This window comes from Tinamus guttatus, unplaced genomic scaffold (genome assembly GCF_059628265.1).
Source record: "Tinamus guttatus ecotype Peru unplaced genomic scaffold, ASM5962826v1 Tinamus_guttatus_pri_ptg001160l, whole genome shotgun sequence".
Classification (NCBI taxonomy): Eukaryota; Metazoa; Chordata; class Aves; order Tinamiformes; family Tinamidae; genus Tinamus; species Tinamus guttatus.
Window position 1 is genome coordinate 134,313 of NW_028289694.1, and position 19,482 is coordinate 153,794.

Here is a 19,482-nt window from a genome sequence, read left to right on the forward strand (position 1 = left end):
CTCCATATCTTCAACTTCAGCGTTTGCCATTTTTTCATTCTCCTGAGTCTGCAATGGAATGGAATTGTTTACATTTGCAGCCATGAGTGCCAAGTGTCGCGCGGTGGCTTTGGGGCCTCCCCTGGGAGGAATCGCACAGGCTGCCCTGGAGCCCCGCAGCTCCCCTTCATCTTGTGGGCCCCACGGGTGGCCCCTGGTGCTGCGCGGCCCTGCTGCTCACCTGGCCTTGCTGCTGCGTGGCCAGCACTGGGGCCACTGTGAGGCGCAGCCCTGGGAAGCATCCGTGTTCCCGTGGCGATAACTGCCCCTCTGGGATGTTCCACTGCTCCGTGGGGGCAGGAGGGCAGCGGCAGGGCCAGGGGGGCTGCCGTGAGGAAGGGTCTGCGTGTGCTGGACTCCCCCTGGCACTGCTGAGCCTGGCAGCAGAGAGCAGTGCGTGGCCTTGGGCTTGCTGGGTGCCAAGGAGGGCTCCTCACGCAGCCCCATGGCGCTGCTGGCGGCTGCCTGCCCAGAGGCCGGGCTGTACTTGGGGCTCTGCTTCCACCCCCGCAAGCAGCCTTGAAGCCTTGATCTTTCTTCCCTGCTCATCTACTGCCCTTACAGCCTGATGGACTCGAGAATGTTTTCTCTTCCATGGTTGAGGTGTGTTCCTTGGCAGCACAATGAGCGCCAAGGGCAGTTGTGCCCTGGGGCCAGGTGTGCATGTCCTCAGCAGAGCCCTTGTGAGCTGGTGGTGGCCTGGGAGCCCCTGGTGCTGCTGGGCTCCTTCTCTTGTCCTGCCGCGCACCTTGCAGGCGCCATGTGCTGTGGCTGAGAGCAGCCTTGGTGCGGCTCCTGCACTGCTGCCCCTGCCACGGCTTCCTAGGGCTGCAGAGGGCAAAGCAGGCACAAATGTGCCCTCAGCAGCAGCAGGGACCTGCAGCTGCTGCAGCTCTGCCCAGCACTGGGCTACAATGCTCACTTGCTAAGGGAAAGAATTCCCGACTTTCAGGGTAGGACATGAAAGCCGAGGGCTGGTGGCGTGAGGAATTGTCGGCAGGCATTTGGCTGCTGCCCCGGGAATGCTGGAGGGGAAGTGTGAAGCAGAGCAGTGTTCCCTGCAGGGAGGCGCGAGCAGAGGGCTGGGCAGCGAGCTCAGCCCCGTGGCTGTGAGGGCCAGTGCTGGGAGCCCTCTTGCCTGCGCGCATGACGCCTGCAGAGCCCAGGCGTGCGCAGTGCTCCCATCGGCAGGAAAGGCGCTGGGAAGCCCTTGCCCCACACAGGCTGCTTGCAGAGAAGCTGCGGCTCGTCTGCCTCCCAGTCTGGGCACAAGGAGCCTTGCGAGCAACGTGTTTATCCTTTGTGCAGCTACTACCCTCGCTCCACACTGGCGTTGCTCTGACTTGTCCATCAGCAGTTTTACACATGGGGTTTCTGTTACGTCTCTCTCTGGGAAAGGGCCTGTGGAGGTGCCATGCAGAGGAGTTGGAGGAGGTGAAGTGATTGGAGCAATTCCTTTTACACAGCTCTTGGGTGCCTCACTTTTTGCCTGCTCTGCTCGCACGACACCTCTGCCTGTTTTGGTGGTCTTGTTGGCGCCTTCTCCAGGTCTGAATATGCAGAATGCTCGTTTGGAGAGGAGGAACAAACAGTCCTTCTTCCTGGAGCTCCCTGCGTTGTCATGCTTTCCGAGAGACCACTTCCCAGAATGGGGATTTGGAACAGCAGAAGAGAAAAATCTTCCCTCAGCTTTCCCAGAGGGTGTTTGGGGATGACTTTCCCCCCATTCACAAATTCCACACCCTGGACCCACACACTCATTTCCAGGCCACAAGGGCTCTCCGGCCAATGCAGCCTTTCCTAATCCTCCAGCTCCTGCCTTGCTGGGAGAAAACAAGGGAAGCCCCAGCCCTCTGCAGCACCAAGCGTCCCTGTGAACCCTGAGCTTTAGCTCCTTGTTGTGGCCCACGTGTCTTGTCGCGCTCTCTCCTGAGCGCGGCCAGGTGCTGCCTGTGCTGGCTGCAGTGGCGCAGCTTGCAGACGCCGCATGGCGAGATGAGGGCAGCAAGGAGGCGGCGCTCGTGGCGCTCCCGCGCAGGCTGCCTTGCCAGGAGGAGCGCTGGCCCCGCGGGAGCTGCTCCCCTGCGCGCGCGGCCCTGCCCAGCGCCGGAGGCCTTGGCTCCCAGCAGCCAGCGCGGAGCCGTACTCCTCGCTGCGCCGCCTGGCCACGCACCCGCTGCTGCGGCAGCGCCGCACAGCCTCGCAAGAGCAGCTCGCAATGCCCGCAGCGAGCGCTGGGCTCCTCCTGCCCCTGCAGGGACAGCAGCACAGCAGCCCTGCGCCCTGCACACGCACGGGGCGGCTGCAGCCAGCGCTCTCCCAGCCTCCCCGTCCCATGGAAACTCCTCTGCTCACCTGCATGGACAACCCACTTGGCCATCCTTGCTCATGTAGCCTCCTCTCCTCAGTCTGTGCAGGTTGTCTTTGTGGTTGGAGTATTCCCACAAATGGGGGTCCTGCAGACAGTTGTACTCATTCCCCAGTACCTGACAGGATCGATTCGCAATTTCAAAGTCATCAGATGGCCAGTGAAACTGTAAGATACATTGTACGAGGCAAGATCAGTGTACAGTGGATGAGGAAAGATACCAGGACACTTTGGAGCTTTGTCGGCCCATAGGGCACCGCTCCGCAGGCTGTGAGCATTAGGATCATTCCTGGCTCAGCGCTTACTTCAACTCTAATCCATTGGGAATTGTACCCAAAGGAAAACTTATTCTCTTTGGGAGACTCTTTAGCCAAGGAGAATCCCCAGCTCCACAGCTCCCATCTTGCAGTTGTGTCTAGAAGGATCCTTGTCCCATTTCCCGAACAGAGAACTCCTGGCATTTACAGCTCTGCAAAGACAGAGCTCACGAGAAGTTTTCACTCCCCGCAGAGAGTCTCCCGGGGCTGCATGAGCATCACTGGCCCTGCTGGAAGGAGCCCGTCCCCTGGCCGCCTTGCTGCCTGCTGCACGCAGGGCCCCGCTGCACACTTCTCCAGGGCCGCACGCCAGGCTGCCCTTGGCCCTGCAAGCTCCTGCCTGGGCACAGAGCTGCTCTGGGACCTGCTCTCCCACCTCCTGGACACCACCTGGCTGGCTGACCCTGCTGGACCGGGAGGATGAAGAAGGTCTCTGAAGGTCCTTTCCAGTCTGAGCCATCCTGGAAAGTGTAAAGCTAGAACATATCCCTCATGCAGGCAACATGGAGCTTCAGTGTTTCAGACCCAAACTGACACCTGAGCTCCTGCATTGGTATTTGTCCAGTGTGAGATGGTTATTGCAATCTGTCTTATGACCTTGGCGTTTGTAAGTGTTTTGTTCTGTTATTTATTTATTTACTTATTTTTCTTGGCCATGTCTGGCTATGTTGTCTGCTCTACCCCTTAGAAAAATCCTTATAGTCCTTGAAAATGCAAACATTAATTTCTAGGGGTTCTCTGTAACATGACAAGTTCTACAGTTTCCTTTTTTTTTTTTTTTTCCCTTGCACTGACCAAGAAAGCCTGAAGTGTTTTGACTCTTTCCTTTAGGAGGCCAAGGCAGGATGCCCCAAACTGTCTCCTGAGGAGCTCTTAAATCTGCCCAAACTGTCTCCTTGTGTCCACTGTGCAGCCCTTGAGTAGCTACTGCCCAGGAAGCAGCTGGATATTCCTGACAGAACAGAACATGCCTGCGTGTTACAGATGGAACCTGCCTCAGCGGGTGGGTGCACATGCCACACTTGCCACCATGTGCTCTGCTGGTCACTGACTGCTTGGGAGATGTTCCACAGGCGTCCTCACTACTCCTCTAACCACATCAGGGGGAAGGGAAACAACCAAATCCTACCAAGCACTTAACCTGAGCAAACTCTGTGTCTCCTGGAAGTCAGGACTTTGAACAGCATCGGCTCAGCAATAAGGCAGCAGTGCAGTGATGGGAGGGAGTGGTGAGAGAGGACGCTCTGGCACTTAGCAAAGGCCGGGAATATTGTTCTGTTCTACAATAAAGCACATGTTGATGTGCAGTGTCCAGGGGATCTCACTCCACAGATGCCCTGCAGACGCGCCGTGCTCAGTAACAGAGGAGAGGGGGAGCGCTGCGAGTGCCCTGTCCTTCCTTGATGAGTTCTGGAAAGGAGCGTCCGCAGCCCATGCCTGAAAACAGGTTGTGGTTGAACCTCTGTGTCCTCTGCTTTGCTGACTAGGCATAAGAACTTCTGCAATGCTGGGGAAGCAGATGATGCCTGCAGTGATGATCAGGAAAGTCACAAGAGCACAAGGATATGCCATGGTGTCTGGTCTCTAGGCCCCAAGGTGCCGAGGGACAAAGAAAGAAGGAAAGAAAGAAGGAAAGAAAAATGGAAAAAACGAAAGCAGAAAGGAAGAAAGAAAGAAGGAAAGAAGGAAAGAAAGTGAGAGACAGAGAAAGAAAGAAAGGAGGGGAGAAAGAGAGAGAAAGGAAGGAGAAAGAATGAGAGTGAGAAAGAAAAAGAAAGAAAAAGAGAAAGAGAGAGAGAAAAAAGGAAAGAAAAAAGAAAAAGAAAGAAAAGGAAAAAAGAAAAAAGAGAAAGGAAAAGAAAAAAGAAAGAAAAAGGAAAAAAGGGAAGAAAAAGAAAAAGGTGAAGAAGAGGAAGAAGAGAAGGAGAAAAATAATTAAACGAGAAAAGGAAAAAGAAAAGAGAAAAAGTAGAATAAGTAAAAAAAAGAAGAAAAAGAAAATAGATGGCAAAGGGACTGTGGCATGGCCAGGGCCACATGTGAGGGAAAGTCCTAGAGGGACCATTTCCTGGCCCTCGCTTGCCCCTAGGGTCTGAAATCTGAGTGCCACAAATGTACATCTTGGGTGGGGATGATTTTAGTGCTGGAGATTGCTTGGAAACAACACACAACACTTAATCAATGATACAGGAATATATATTTAAACAACAACAAAAATAACAGTATAATAAACAATAACAAGAAAAATTACAACAATATAATCAACAATAACATCAATAAAAGCAACAACGTTAACAACAATAAATGCTAATAAAAAAGTGTATAGAGAAAAATCCAAATAAGAAGTAATTGCTGGTGTCCCTGGGCCCAGCGCTTCCTGGCAGCAGCCAGGGTGAAGGGGAGCTTGGCCTGCAAAGGAAAAGTTACAGTGAGGTTAATTTATTTCTCAGAGGTTTACAGGCCAGGAGCAAGGATATCGCTATGAAGGTGACTGTGATGACATCTCATTTTGAGTCCCTGATAGACCAGCAGCTTGTATCTGGTGAAGAATTAACTTGGAGAGGCCACCCCTGTCCCAGCAGGCCTGCATATAGGCCTGCAGTGTTAGGAATCTCTGATTTCCAGGGTTTGTGTGCTGTAGGAATGACACCTGTCCGGCAGCAGGGAGCTTGCTTGAGTTGCCTGTGTGGTCTGTACCGGGTTTCTCTTCTCCATATGTACACCTGTTTTAATACCACCTTTGGGTCTGTAGCATGTCAGGAGTTTCCAAGTATGTTCTGACTGCAGATTGGGAGCAATGGCTGTTGGACGAGACAGAGGTAATCTCACTCCCAAGGAAAGACGTGAGAAAATTGTCCACAGAGGCCTCTTTTTGATAACAAAACAGATTCAAGATCAAGATTTCATCAAATGTGCCAGCTTCTGGCCTATCAGCTATCCTATGAGGAATGACATGAAAAGCACATGTCCCACCCATGCCCCTGTTGCTGGCCAATCAGGCACTCAGGCAGCAATGACCTCACAATCAATATCCAAGGGAAGGGAAGGTGAAGGAGTTAAATGCAGAGTGCAGTGGAGAGGATAAGGACAGCATCCCCTGGAAGGGTAGCATAACAAAATAATGTGGAAAAAAATACACAATCATATTTGAAGGAGCTCATAAAATGTCCAAACATATCTCAATAAAAAAGCACTCATTTTGTTACCAAAAAAAAAAAAAAAAGTAAAATACCCAACCATAAGGTTAGAGCCTTAAAGCCTAGAGGCATGGAACTGTATGAAGTTGTGCCACAGCAACAGGTGGGGAGAGATGCAGCATCACTGACGAGAAACTGCACTGCCCTTCTAGGACCTGCACCCGGTACCCATGAGCACAAAGGCACCAGGAACAGCCCCTGCAGCCCCATCCCTGGGAGCAGGTCCTGGAGCTGCCACAGTGGCTGCACGCAGTGACACTGCTCGGGGAACCAAGGCCAGAGAGAAACCACCATCTTCCTGGTTCGGTCGCTGCTGCAGGGAGAGCGCGGCGCAGGCTGCTGAGGCCACGTGGGCTGTGGTTTGTGCACCTGCAGGCGAGGCTTTGATCTGCCGATCAGCCCCGGCAAGGGAATAACGGGCTCCTGGGTGAACACCCTGAGAGCTGGGGGGCTCTGAGCGCCTGGGCTGCCCTGTCTGCTGTCAGAGGAGTGAAATGTCCCAGCTCCCTGCTCCTGACCAAGGCACCAGCACCAGGCTGTCCGAGAAGGGGTGGACGAGACCGCACTCACGGGATGTGTCTCTGGCTGCGGCTAAGAGACCTTTCACTGCTGCTGCTCCCATCACAGCAGGGCTATAGCAGGATCAGAGGCTGTTCCTCTTTCATCCCCTTCTTGACACAGCCCATCCCAGGGACAATCCCAGCTCCACAGTTCTCATGGCATGGGGAAAGCTGGACACTTGCACCTTGGAAACTCGGGCAAACACAGCATGTGAGATCCCCAAAGTTCCCAGTCACCCAAGTGGAATACAAAGTGTGACAGACCCATTTCCCACCGTGGTCTGCCCTGTTCCACTGGGATGGGCCCCATGATGATGCCCCAGCGCAGTGACCAGGACATCTGCAGTGGAGCCGTGCTGCATATATGGTCATGAACGGCGCTCGAGAAGTTCATTGGAGGGCTGGGCTGTGACTGAAGGGAGATAACCCCCGATAACGTAACGTCTAAAATGGTGCCTGCTGCTTCGATTGGCTCATCCGGGAGCTGGGCCAGCACCTGCAGATGTATATTGGCCTCCCATGTTTGTTGTCCTGCACAAGTCCCCAGGATCTGTGGCAGGGAGAGGGTGCATCAGGGCAGTGCCATCAGGGCAGGAGGCTGCGGATGGAGGCAAAAGGACTCTGCATCTCTTGGGTGCTGTGGCTGCTCGTCTGGGTGCAGCTGTGCTGGGGTAAGTGCTGGGTAAGTGCGGGGTAAGAGTGAGCTCTCCCCTGTAATTGAGGAGGGACTGAGGGTTGGGACAGAAGATGGGGATCATCTCAATGCTCCCTGGGGACCCATAAAGCCCTGCAGGTGGTGGGTGCATTTGAGTGGTACCCATGGTGGATCGGGGTAAAGGAAATGGGTCCCTGGGCATCCCAAGAGTGCAGAGGGGAGATGTCTCACACCCCAGGGGCTGGGACTCAGCCCTGGGACCCTACACAGTCACTGTGCTGGGGTTAGTGCCCTCCTAACCGGCCCCGTGTCTGTGTTTGAAGGTGCTGCAGAGGTGAGACTGGAGGATGGAGACAGCCGCTGTGCTGGGAGAGTGGAGGTGAAACACCAGGGCCAGTGGGGGACCGTGTGTGGTATTTATTCCTGGGACATGGAAAATGCTGCTGTAGTTTGTAAGCAGCTTGGCTGTGGATTTGCTGTCCGTGTCCCTCCGTATGGATATTTTGGGCCAGGATCTGGCCAGATTTGGTTGGACTCTGTAAGCTGTCAAGGCACTGAGACTGCCTTGTCTGAGTGCGCACATGGTGGTTGGGGTAACAACTACTGCATTCATGCTTGGGACGCCGGAGTTGTTTGTTCAGGTAAGGCGTCATCTAGTTCCTCACCTCTGGAGTGGGGCCTGGGATCAGAGGACTAACCAGGCTGTGCTATTGAAGGAGCAGTGCGTGGATACCAGCTCAGACCCTGACATTACCACTTTCACTGCACTACTGCAGCTGCTGCTGTCCCTGGGGAAAGTCCCAGGTGAGTCCACCATGGGGTGCACAGACCCCATCAGGATCCTGGGGCTCAGCCCACCCTCGGATGGTGCCTCAGGCTGAGAAAGGAATCCCTCACGCTGTCCTACAGGTTCTAGGTCTCCATCAATCTGCTCAGGTTCTGCCAGGATATTCCTGGCAGTGCTGGGTGTCCCTGTGCCCCAGACCTCAGGATGACTTGCTCGGCAGCCCATGGCTGGGGAAATGGTACAAGATGTCTGAGGCTCCTGCAGTCATTTTCCTCACAGACAGGAGTGCCTTGGCTGACCCAAAGGGGCTTTTCAGAGGGGACAAGAGCAGGGCCTGGGGCAGAGAAGCAGGGGGATGAGCAGGGCACCCCTTGTCCAGGGCCACCCCATAAGGACCAGCCCCCCACGAGCTCTGGGTTGGTGTCTGTGAGGCCGCTCTCTGCTCCCTCCCATGTCACCACAGGCTCGGGCTGGTCCTGCTGGGTCCCTGTCACTGACCCCTCCAACAGTGCAGGACACCCTGGGAACAGGGAGCATTTTGGGCTGTTCCAAGGCAATTCCCCAGGCTGCCTCTGAGCTCTCCATGGCTGAACAGGCTGCAGCAACCGTTAGGGCTGCAGTGCTGGGGATCCGTGCTGGGCAGTGGGGCAGGCTGTGGGGCAGCAGCATTTCCCTGAGCAGTGCCTGTGGCTATGGGTATGTGATTGAGACAAGCTCCAGAGCACTGTGTGGGTGTGAGAGGAGATGCAGAGGATCTTGAAGGGTTTGTGTCATCAGAACCTACTGAGAGCTGCTGTTTGACGTTAATGGGATCCTTTGGATGTGGCTGCCATGGTATGTAACTGCCAGAAGCTTGAGGAAACTCCCTGTCATTGTGGGGTATTTAATTTTTTTTTCCCCAGGATTTGTTCGGCTGGTTGGAGGAAACAGCCCCTGTTCAGGACGTGTGGAGATCAGAGATGCAGACCAGTGGAAAACAGTCTGTGACTCACACTTTGATGTGAAAGCTGCTGGCGTGATCTGCAGGGAGTTGCAGTGTGGTGCTGCCCTGTCTGTCCGTGGGGGAGCTCACTTTGGAGAGGGGGTCGGTCCCATTTGGGATGGAGAGCTGCAGTGTGTGGGGAATGAGCCCTTCCTCTCCTCCTGCCCCAGGAGGTCCCTCAGCAACCAGACCTGCAGCCATGCCAACAACGCCGGTGTCACCTGCACACGTGAGCATTCGGGGAGGAGGTGTGAAATGCCACTCACAAGCTATATGCTAAGAGATAGGGGAGCAGGAAATTGACCATGCTGAGCATGGTGTGAGTGCAGGAGGGATGGAGTTGTTGTCTGCAATCCTGCAGCGCTGGAAGCAAAGGAAATTGTATCTCTGTGGCATTTCTATCTTAGGATGATGAGCTAGAGCACAAAGTGATCCTCTCTAAAGACCCTCACTTCCTTTATATATCCAGGATTCAGGCTGGTGAATGGCAGCACAGCATGTTCCGGGCGAGTGGAGATTGAGGTGGAGGGAACCTGGGGAACCCTCTGTGGCTCTGGCTGGGACATCTCTGATGCTCATGTTCTCTGTCATCAACTCAACTGTGGATTTGCTGAGTCCATTCCTGCAGGAGGACACTTTGGGAGAGGAACAGGCCCTGTCTGGAGAGACACTTTCCACTGTAATGGGACCGAATCCCATTTGAGACAGTGCCCTGTGACTGCTCTTGGGGTGTCCCCATGCTTGCCTGACAACAATGCTGGTGTTTTTTGCTCAGGTGAGTTCTGGGAAAATGGATTAACTCATTTTGCCCCTTTTGTGTGACTTGGAAACACAAAGCAGGGGAGCCCCTGGCAGTGACAAACTGAATTTCCTGCTGGAGAAACTATGGGTTCCCATGGAGGGATTCAGAGAGCTTTGCTTGCTCCTGCAGAGTGTGTTTTCTTGGGGGAGATGAGAGCTGAGCAGGGAGCCGGCATCTGTGCTGCTCCAGGGCATCTGGTTCAGGCCTTGGGGCCACCACCAGGCCTGGGCTCCTCTGTTCTCTCTTGGGGCGCAGGCCAAGGAGGGGACTGTGTCCCACAGTCCCCACTCCCTGCAGCTGTGAAAGATCCTCTGCTCCCTCCTGCAGCCCATACCCCCATCTCAGACCAGACCCTGATCCAACAGCCTGCAGGGACTGCCATGAGTGCACCCAGCAGGAGCAATTGCTGAGGCTGAGCAGCACCTTGGGGCTGGGGTTTGCCCTTGCTCCTTGTCAATATGAACCTCAAACTTGTCCTGTTTTGTAAAGAAGGCCCTCATCCCTCTGCTTCTTGCTAAGGACACAAGCTCCATATCCCAGATCCCTAGGGTTGTAGAAGGACAGAGCTGTCCCAGCAGGAGCCAGTCCCAGCTTGAGGATGGAGCAAGGCTACTGCTCACCCTGTCACCCAGGCCTCGTACAGGCCACCACTTCCTGCTGCTGAAGCTGCTCCAGATTCATCCATAAGGACATATCTGGTGGCTCAGGGATTTGGCTTGACCTCCAATGCTTTCCCATTTCCATCACTGAGGTGATATTAGAGCTCAGCAAGGTTTAGGGCCTGGAAAACAAAATCCCTTGGAGCACTCCCATCCTTGAGCTCCTCACTGTGAGCTGGATACGGATAGGTGAGCTCCAGGATGTCCAAGGGCATGAGAATGGGAAACAAGGCAGCATGCAGGACATTTCCCCTCTCTCCGAGCAGGACTCTCTGGATCCCTGCGTCTGGTTGGTGGAGGGAGCCGCTGTGACGGGCGAGTGGAGATGCCCCTGAATGGGACATGGGTCCGAGTCCTGGATGACCAGTGGGACCTGAACGATGCCAGCGTGGTGTGCCGGCAGCTCCAGTGCGGAGAGGCAGAGCAAGCCTACAACCCGCCGAAGTCTGAGCGAGGAACGGGCCCCGTGGGGCTGAGAAGGGTCCAGTGTGCAGGGAAGGAGACTCGCCTGACCCTCTGCAACACCTCCCTGCCTGCGGCAGTGCCTGCAGGAATTGCCGAGGACGTGGGGGTGGTTTGCTCGGGTGAGTTGCTCTGACGGTCCCCAATGTGCTGTGCTCCCCAGGGCTGCGAGCCCCTCACAGCCGGGTTTCTCCCGGGTGCAGGGAGCCGGCGGGTCCGGCTGGTGCACAGGGCAGGGCGCTGCGCTGGGAGAGTGGAGATCTACTACAACGGCACCTGGGGGACCGTCTGTGACGACTCCTGGGACCTGCTGGACGCCACCGTTGTTTGCCGCCAGCTGGGCTGCGGGTTGGCTGTGAATTTCACCGGCTCTGCTCATTACGGGGAAGGCTCTGGGCAGATCTGGCTGGATGACGTGAACTGCTCCGGGGATGAAGCTGCTCTCTGGGACTGCCCGGCCAGGCCCTGGGGGCAGCACAACTGCAGGCACAAAGAGGATGCAGGAGTCGTCTGCTCAGGTCTGTGCGGGCAGCCGTGGTGGGAGCCTGGTGCTTCATGAGGAGGGGACGAGGGAGAAGCTGGACATGGTGGAACCGCCCCGACTGCCCTGAGCCCCCTTCCTGCCCGGTCCTGGGGACACCCATGCACAGTCCCCACAGGACCTGCTCAGGACTATAGGGAGAGCACAGGTGTCCCCACAGATCAGAGGGGAGGGTAGTGCTGCACATTGGATGCTTCTCTCTGTTCCCTTGGTAAAACAGTGCCTTGCTGGCAGTACCCTCTGACTATCTGAGCCCTGGGATGTCTAGAAGACTCCCTGCTTCTTGGTGGAGGCACGGGGGCCACGTGGAGGGCAAGAAGGTGCTCAAGAGTAGTCAGGATGGATTTACCAAGGGGAAATCATGCTTGACTAATCTGATAGCCTTCTATGATGGAATGACCAGCTGGATAGACGAGGGGAGAGCGGTGGATGTTGTCTATCTCGACTTCAGCAAGGCTTTTGACACCATCCCTCACAATATCCTCCTGGGCAACCTCCAGCAATGTGGGATAGATGAGTGGACAGTGAGGTGGATTAGGAACTGGCTGGATGGCAGGGCCCAGAGAGTGGTGATCAGCGGTGCAGAGTCTAGTTGGAGGCCTGTAGCTAGCGGGGTCCCCCAGGGGTCAGTCCTTGGTCCAGTCCGGTTCAATTTATTCATCAATACCTGGATGAAGGCACGGAGTGCTCCCTCAGCAAGTTTGCTGATGATACGAAATTGGGAGGAGTAGCCGATACCCCAGAGGGCTGCGCTGCCATCCAGAGGGACCTGGACAGATTGGACAACTGGGCGGTGAAAAACCTCATGCAATTCAACAAGGCCAAGTGCAAGGTCCTGCACCTGGGGAGGAATAACCCCAGGCACCAGTACAGGCTGGGGACTGACCTTCTGGAGAGCAGCTCTGCGGAGAAAGACCTGGGTGTCATGGTGGATGATAAGTTGACCATGAGGCAGCAGTGTGCCCTCGTGGCCAAAAAGGCCAATGGGATCCTGGGGTGCATTAAGAAGAGCGTCTCCAGCAGGTCGAGGGAGGGGATCCTGCCCCTCTACTCAGCCCTGGTGAGGCCGCATCTGGAGTACTGTGTCCAGTTCTGGGCCCCACAGGACAAGAGGGATGTGGAACTGCTGGAGAGAGCCCAGCGCAGGGCTACAAGGATGATCAGGGGCCTGGAACATCTGCCCTATGAGGAGAGGCTGAGGGAGCTGGGCCTGTTCAGCCTGGAGAAGAGAAGGCTGAGAGGGGACCTGAGCAGTGTCTAGAAGTACCTCAAGGGAGGCAGTGAGGAGGATGGTACTAGCCTCTTTTCAGTGGTGGCCACTGATAGAACTAGAGGAAACGGCCAAAAACTAAGGCATCAAATGTTCCACAGAAACTTAAGGAAAAATTTATTGGCAATGAGGGTGACAGAGCGCTGGAACAGGCTGCCCAGAGAGGTTGTGGAGTCTCCTTCTCTGCAGATCTTCAAAACCCACTTGGACACAGTCCTGTGTCACATGCTCTAGGTGACCCTGCGTGTGCAGGGTGATTGGACTAGATGACCTCTAAAAGTCCCTTCCAACCTTAAGCAATCTATGATTCTTAGAATAATCCTCCCTATTCACGGATGCCATAGAATGCCCTAAGGAATTCTTGTTATATTTTTCTCTGCTCACTCCAGGACCAGCTTGTCCCCCCTAGCTTTGTGTTTTTCCTTCCAGAGTTTGTGGCCTTGAGGCTGGAGAACAGTGATGGCTGCTCTGGGCGCCTACAGGTTTTCTACAACGGGTCATGGGGGAGTGTTTGCTCCAACTCAATGACTTCGAGCACCGTGTCTCTGGTGTACAAACAGCTGGGCTGTGGAGATGGAGGATTCCTTGAAACAGACCTGCCATATAGGAAGGTATCTGGCCATACATGGCTGGATCATGTTGAGTGTGGAAAGAGGAACAGCTCCTTTTGGCAGTGCCCCTCTGATCCCTGGAACCCACAGTCCTGTGATGACCAACGAGAAGAGACCCACATCACCTGCAATGGTAATGCTGGAGCCATGTGGGCGCAAAGCTCACAGCAGGTCTTGCTCCCTGTTCAGCAAGGCACAATGTTGAGAAGGGGTCTGGAGTGGCTTTTACTTTCCATATGAGATCATTCTGCTGTCAGTGACACAAATACAACATATCCATGAGCAGTAGCTGCCTTGAGCTACCCCCATGGCCAAGGAGGGGAAGAGGCACATGCAGCCTCCACCTCACCTTGGTGAGCTCCTCTACTGCACCTTGGACACCTCTTGGAGGTGCCTGTTGATCTCTGTTGTGAATAGATGGGGCCCAGACAATCACCTTTTAGCTTGGGAAGTCCATGCAGAGCATTCCACTCATGGCCATGGTTTGCTGAGGGAATGGGAAGGGGGAGAGAGAACGCGGTGCTGGTGGTTCAAGGTTATGTAGGAACCAGGCCGTGCGCAGGGCAGTGCTGGCACCAGAGCTCAGAAACAGCCTCCCCTGGGGACATGCTCCTGCTCCTCTGCTAACCAGGAAACCTCTTGGGGTCAGCAGCCAGGGTAACACTGGAGTCCAGCACTGTTACACACTGCATTATCAGGGGGGTTCACCTTTGTCCACGAGCAGGGGGAGGTGCTGGGAGGTTCAAGCACAGCTCAGTCCTGATCCTGTCCACATGACCCCCATAAAGCAGCCCCTTCTTTCACTGTAGCGTTTCCTTCTACAGGGAGACGACCAGAAACCCCTCCAGCCCTAGCGGCAGAGTGCCCCAACTCTACGAGCTGCACAGGTAACTGCTGCTCCCTGTGCCCTTCTCACCTGGCCAGGCCCTCCCAACCACCCCAATGACACGGAGGGTTCTGTGTTTTCCAGAGATGGAGAAGATTCGTGTCGTGGGAGGAGAGGACGGCTGCTCGGGCAGAGTGGAGGTTTGGCACCCCGGCGCCTGGGGGACGGTGTGTGATGACTCCTGGGACATGAAGGACGCTGAGGTGGCCTGCAGGCAGCTGGGCTGCGACCCTGCCGTGTCTGCCCTGGGGGAGGCTGCGTTTGGGGAGGGGACGGGTTCCATCTGGCTGCAGCAAGTGAAGTGCAGAGGGACGGAGCGGTCTCTCTGGGACTGCAGGGTGCAGTGTGGCAACAGCGGTGCCTGCCAGCACAAGGAAGATGCTGCTGTGAATTGCTCCGGTGAGTGGCAGTGCTTGGTCCCCTTGTTTGGGGACACGTTATCCCAGCTGGGCCCTCACAGGGCCCCAGACTCCTCAGAGCAGGGATGTCCCTGCAGAAGTTGGGTGCCTGGTGCCAGGTGGGGAGCAGATGTTACGGGGCAGGGTATCCTCATGCCTTTGCCTGTGGGGTTCTGCAGCCCCCTGAATGCCTGTCCTGGGCTGTCTGTGCTGTCCTCCCCATGGCCCAGAGCAGAGAGCCCAGGGCCTGTCATGGGCACCCAGGGAAGGACTGTTCTGATGGCACTTGGAGGGGACATACACAGGCACAGCCACATCTCTCTCACTGCTCTGCAGCTGCACCCAGGATGACAACAGCAGCCCCACGAGCAGGTAACCTGCCCTCCTCCCTGGGTTGGGTCTCCCTGGGGCCAAGCTGTGACCTGCAGCCCAAAGGAAGGGGCCCTGGGCCCTCAGAGAGGAGTCCCAGGAGTGGGAGCGTTTGGCTTTGTGGAGGGCTGTGAGTACCCAGCAGTGTGAGAGCTGCCTCACAAACCAGCACAGGGTCCCCCAGCCCTGCCATGTGCAATGGGTCGGGACTGGGGTGTCCCTGGGCCCCGACGTGCCCCAGGCGAGGGCCTGCCTCGTCCATGTCACTGCCCATGCAGATCCCACCCAGAGGCGTGTGAGGGAGAGCGGGGGAGTCTCCGTGCCTGTTGTCATCTGCATCATCCTGGGGGCCCTGCTCTGCCTGCTCTTGGCCCTCCTAGCAGGGCAAGTGCGAAGAGCCAGGGCTCAGCGCAGAGGTGGGTCCTTCCCCATCTGTACCAGAGTGGACGATGCCTCTTGACAGCCCTGTGGGGGCTGTAGGGTATGTGTGAGGGCACAGAGGGGCTGAGGTGGGGGTGCTACCTCCTGCCTTATTCCCTGTTCCTTCACTGTTTGTGGGACACCCGCAAGCAGGAGCTGTGGGAGTGCTGATGCAGGAGGAGATGGTGATGGGGCAGAGGGAAAAGGCAGCAAGGGGCTGGGGGAGATGGGAGCAGCAGGAGACATCCAGGGGCACTGCTGGCTGCGCTCTGGACAGTGCTAGGGGGAGGCTGTGGGGCAGGAGTGGTGCCAAGAGGAGCTCAGGGCAGGGAGTCTCTCAGAGTGGCAGTCGGTCCCTGGGCTGCTCCCTCTGTCCTGCCCTGTTCTCCCATGTCAGGGCAGGATCATTTTATGGACCAGCCTGGCAGAGAGTGAGAAGCTCCCTGGCGAGAGGAGCTATAGGAGCTGCTCCCTGGTCAGAGCAGGGACTGACTTGGGGCCAAAAGGGGCATTGGGGGCTGGCTCTGAAAAGAGAGCATGAGGTGACATTGCCCCAGACCATCTCTACAGGGGCATTGCCATCACTGGGGATCTGACTGTGCCTGGGCAGAGCAGTGGGTCTGGGCTGTGGGGTCAGTGCTCATCTGGCTAAGGTGGAAGGGCTGAGTGCCCACATCGGGGTCCCTCTCTTTTCTCCATGTGCCTGTGCCAATCCTGCCCATGTCCTCAGCCTCCAGGAGGTCTCTGGAGCCCTTCTCTGAGGCCGTGTACCAGGAGATTGACTACAGCCAAGTGTGGGAGAAGCAGGAGAGGTTCAGTCCTCCAGGTCTGTGTGGTCGGTTCTGGGACAGAGCACATGGCAGGGCCCTTTCCACTGGCCCTAACCCACGATGGGACCATTGCAGCCCTCAGGCCAGTTGTCTTCTCAGTGCTGGGGTCATGGGTTCTTTCAGGACAGCAGCCCAGTGCTGGGCTCAGGCGAGGAGCTTCCTCCCGACCTGCTCTGCCCATCCCAGCCTGGGGGCACAGCTTCTCCCTGCCTGTCCTGCTGCCCCCATCAGCTGTACCTGTCAGGTAAGGGAAGGGGGTGGCCAGGGCTGCTCTGAAAGGCCCTTGGAGATGGGATTTGTCCCATGGGAGCAGGACAAGCCCTGGGCTGTCCTCCCCATGCAGTCCCTGCTAGGTGGGTCCCCATCCCCAGCAGGGCTGACAATTGACAGGGTCAGCAGGGCTCATCCCGATAACAATCGCTGCTCCTCTTGCCAGGCTCCTCTTCAGAGGGCTCCCTGACCAAGCTGCAGCCCGAGTCCAGGGACAGTGAGGAACGTCCTGGGTCAGCACCAGGTAATGGGCAGGGAGGCAGGGGAAGGGTTGGTCTCTCCTCCCCATAGCTGTGTCACTGAGTGTCACCATTGGGATGGGGAGGAATTGCCTTCAGGAATGACTCTGGAGTCATGCAGTGTGGGCAAGCATTGGACATGCCCCACTGAGCTGGGTGCCTGAATGGGGCCTTATTGGGCTCAGCTTGTCCCTGCCTCCATCAGGCTCTGAGTTTGTCCCAGGGAATCCCCAGCCCCGGTGCAGACTCCAGCTCTGCTATCCCTGTGGCAGGGGGAGAGGGCACCCTGCTGCCTCACACACACTCCCATAACCCTGGATCCAGGATGCTGGATCTTCTGTGACCCTGCCAACACCCGTGTCTCTGCCCTTTGTTCCTTCATGTCCTTCCTTCCTCTGCTCTGTGGGAGGGCTCCTGTCATCACCAGCTCCCCTCTCGTTTCAGAGGTCCCTGTCCTGCCCACAGGTGACCCAGCGGATGGCTATGACGATGCCAGAGAAGAATCTGACCCTGGGGAGGATCTTGTTCCTGGCCAGCAAGACTGGGAAGCGCCCAGGGAAGCAGAGGAGGGTGAATGGTTTGAGGAGGCACGGAGAGGTGAGGGGGAAATGCAGCCGCTGGCTCCTGGGGTGCTGTCCTCAGTGCCAGGAGAGTGGCAGCAGCCTGAAAGCCCGGCGTCCCGGAATGGGGAGGGTACCTACCTCAGGAGTTTTCCTGGTGAGGAGATGGGGGTGGGATTAGGGGACTGAAGGTCTCAGGCAGTGAGAGACAGGGAGGAAGGGGATTCACAGCCCAGGAGGAGCATGTGTGTGGGGCAGGCTGCAATGCACTGGCCTTGCTGCTTCCAGTGGGGAACGTGCGCTGCTGAGGATGTGATGGAGCCCCCAGGGCAATCAGAGCAGCCCCATCCTTTCCCTTCGCAGACACAGCGTATGATGATGCTGAAGGAGCATCCCTGGCACATCCTCATGAGGACACCAAGGCTGTGAGACTGGACCCTGGTGCCAGACTGTCCCTGAACCCAGGTCTGAGAGAGCCCATCACTGCCATGAGGTTGGGTGCAGCTGGGACAGAAGAGAGGTCTGCGCGGCTTGGAGAGTCATGAGTGACAGAGACTGCTCTCCCTTCTGCCACTAGTAGCAGAAAGAGCTGGACATTGCCTCTCTCATCTTTTCTCTACTTTTATCCCATGCATTGCTATTTGTTCTTATTAAAACCACGTGGGATTTTGACCCAGAGATTGTGTTTCCCTCCCCAGATCTGGATGTCTCCCCAGAGCTGATCAGGGAAGGTGAAGCAGCACAAACCAGCAGTGGGTAAGGGGAACAACTTGGGAAGAGCAGGCTCTGAGACAGGCTGTGCTCCTGCAAGAGCCCGTGATCTCTGGGGTGTGGGAATAGTGATGAGTCCAGCTGGAGGATATTTCTGCTGGCAGGGACATAGAATCATAGAATTATTAAGGTTGGAAGGGACCTTTAGAGATCATCTAGCCCAACCCCCCTGCACACACAAGGTCACCTACAGCACGTGGCACAGGATTGCGTTCAAGCGGGTTTTGAAGATCTCCAGAGAAAGAGATTCCACAACCTCTCTTGGCAACCTATTCCAGGGCTCTGTCACTCTGTCAGGAAATTTTTCCTTAAGTTTCTGTGGAACCTTTGGTGCTTCAGTTTGTGGCCGTTTCCTCTTGTCCTATCACTGGCCACCACTGGAAAGATGCTGGCCCCATGCTCCTCACTCCCTCTTAAGGTATTCATAGACACTGATCAGGTCCCCTCTCAGCCTTCTCTTCTTCAGGCTGAACAGACCCATCTCTCTCAGCGTTACAGTCAGTGTTAGACATTCCCATCCTGCAAACCTCATGCAGAGTTTCCAGCCATATGTGCCAGTCTGCAGAGTAGACAGGGGTAGATGTGGGGGGCCTGGTGGACAAGAACATGACAAGAAGTCAGCAGGATACTGAGGTGTCCTGACAGCCTCAACCAAAGAGAAGCAAAATAAAGAGAGGGCAGAACTGCAGACTAGCAGTCTGGGAGAGAGCAGTATGATCAATGGCCCAAGTGCTGCAAACATTTTAAAACAGCCAGTGCTGTCAAATTTTTACCCTGCATAATAGATCAGAACTTTGGAGAAGGAAATGAGTTCACAAAAACAACCTGCTGATAATCTGGACAGCCTGGGGAGCCCACTGAAGGAGTAAGTGTATGTGACCTAAGCCCAGAGCAGAGGCCTGGGCAAGCTGAGTAGCAGTCACCCTCCTGAGGTGAAAGGGTCCCAGTGCCCAGGCTGCACACATTCTCCTCTGATTGCTCGTGATAAGGGTTCATGACATACACCACTGGGTCAAATGAATTTCTGTGGCAGAGTTGGAGGACAAAAGTAGGAATGAATCAAAAAAGGGGAATGCAGTCCAGGAGTCCTACCAGGACACATCCCCAAACACAGGTGTATCTTAGACCCTCTCGGGCAAGCCCCTTTCTGCAATGATCGGCAGCAGCTGGGAGGAGATGCCTCTGGTGGGGTGGAAGGCAGCAGTATTGCTCTCTGGGTAGACAAAGAGATCTCAGGCTCTTGTTGCACCAGTGCAGAGCAGCTGTCTGCTCAGAGGCCTGTGGGGGAAGAGGGACAGAGCTCAGGGCTCATGGGGTGAAGGTGGTGACGTGTGTCTGGGGCCAGGGCACTGTTCTCTCCTAGACCTTCTCCTAGGAAAGCTGTGCAGGAGCAGGCATACCCTGGAGAAAAACTTCTGCCATGTTCCTGGGACCAGTGACAGGGTCCTTTCCGTGTGAGAACATGACATGCCAGCAGGGCCATGGCTGC

At 56.0% G+C, this 19,482-nt stretch overlaps 1 pseudogene; it reads left to right on the forward strand.

Moving 5' to 3' along the window:
- Positions 1-7,085: 7,085 nt before the first annotated feature.
- Positions 7,086-17,898, forward strand: LOC148590678 (antigen WC1.1-like; annotated as a pseudogene).
- The last annotated feature ends 1,584 nt before the right edge of the window (positions 17,899-19,482 follow it).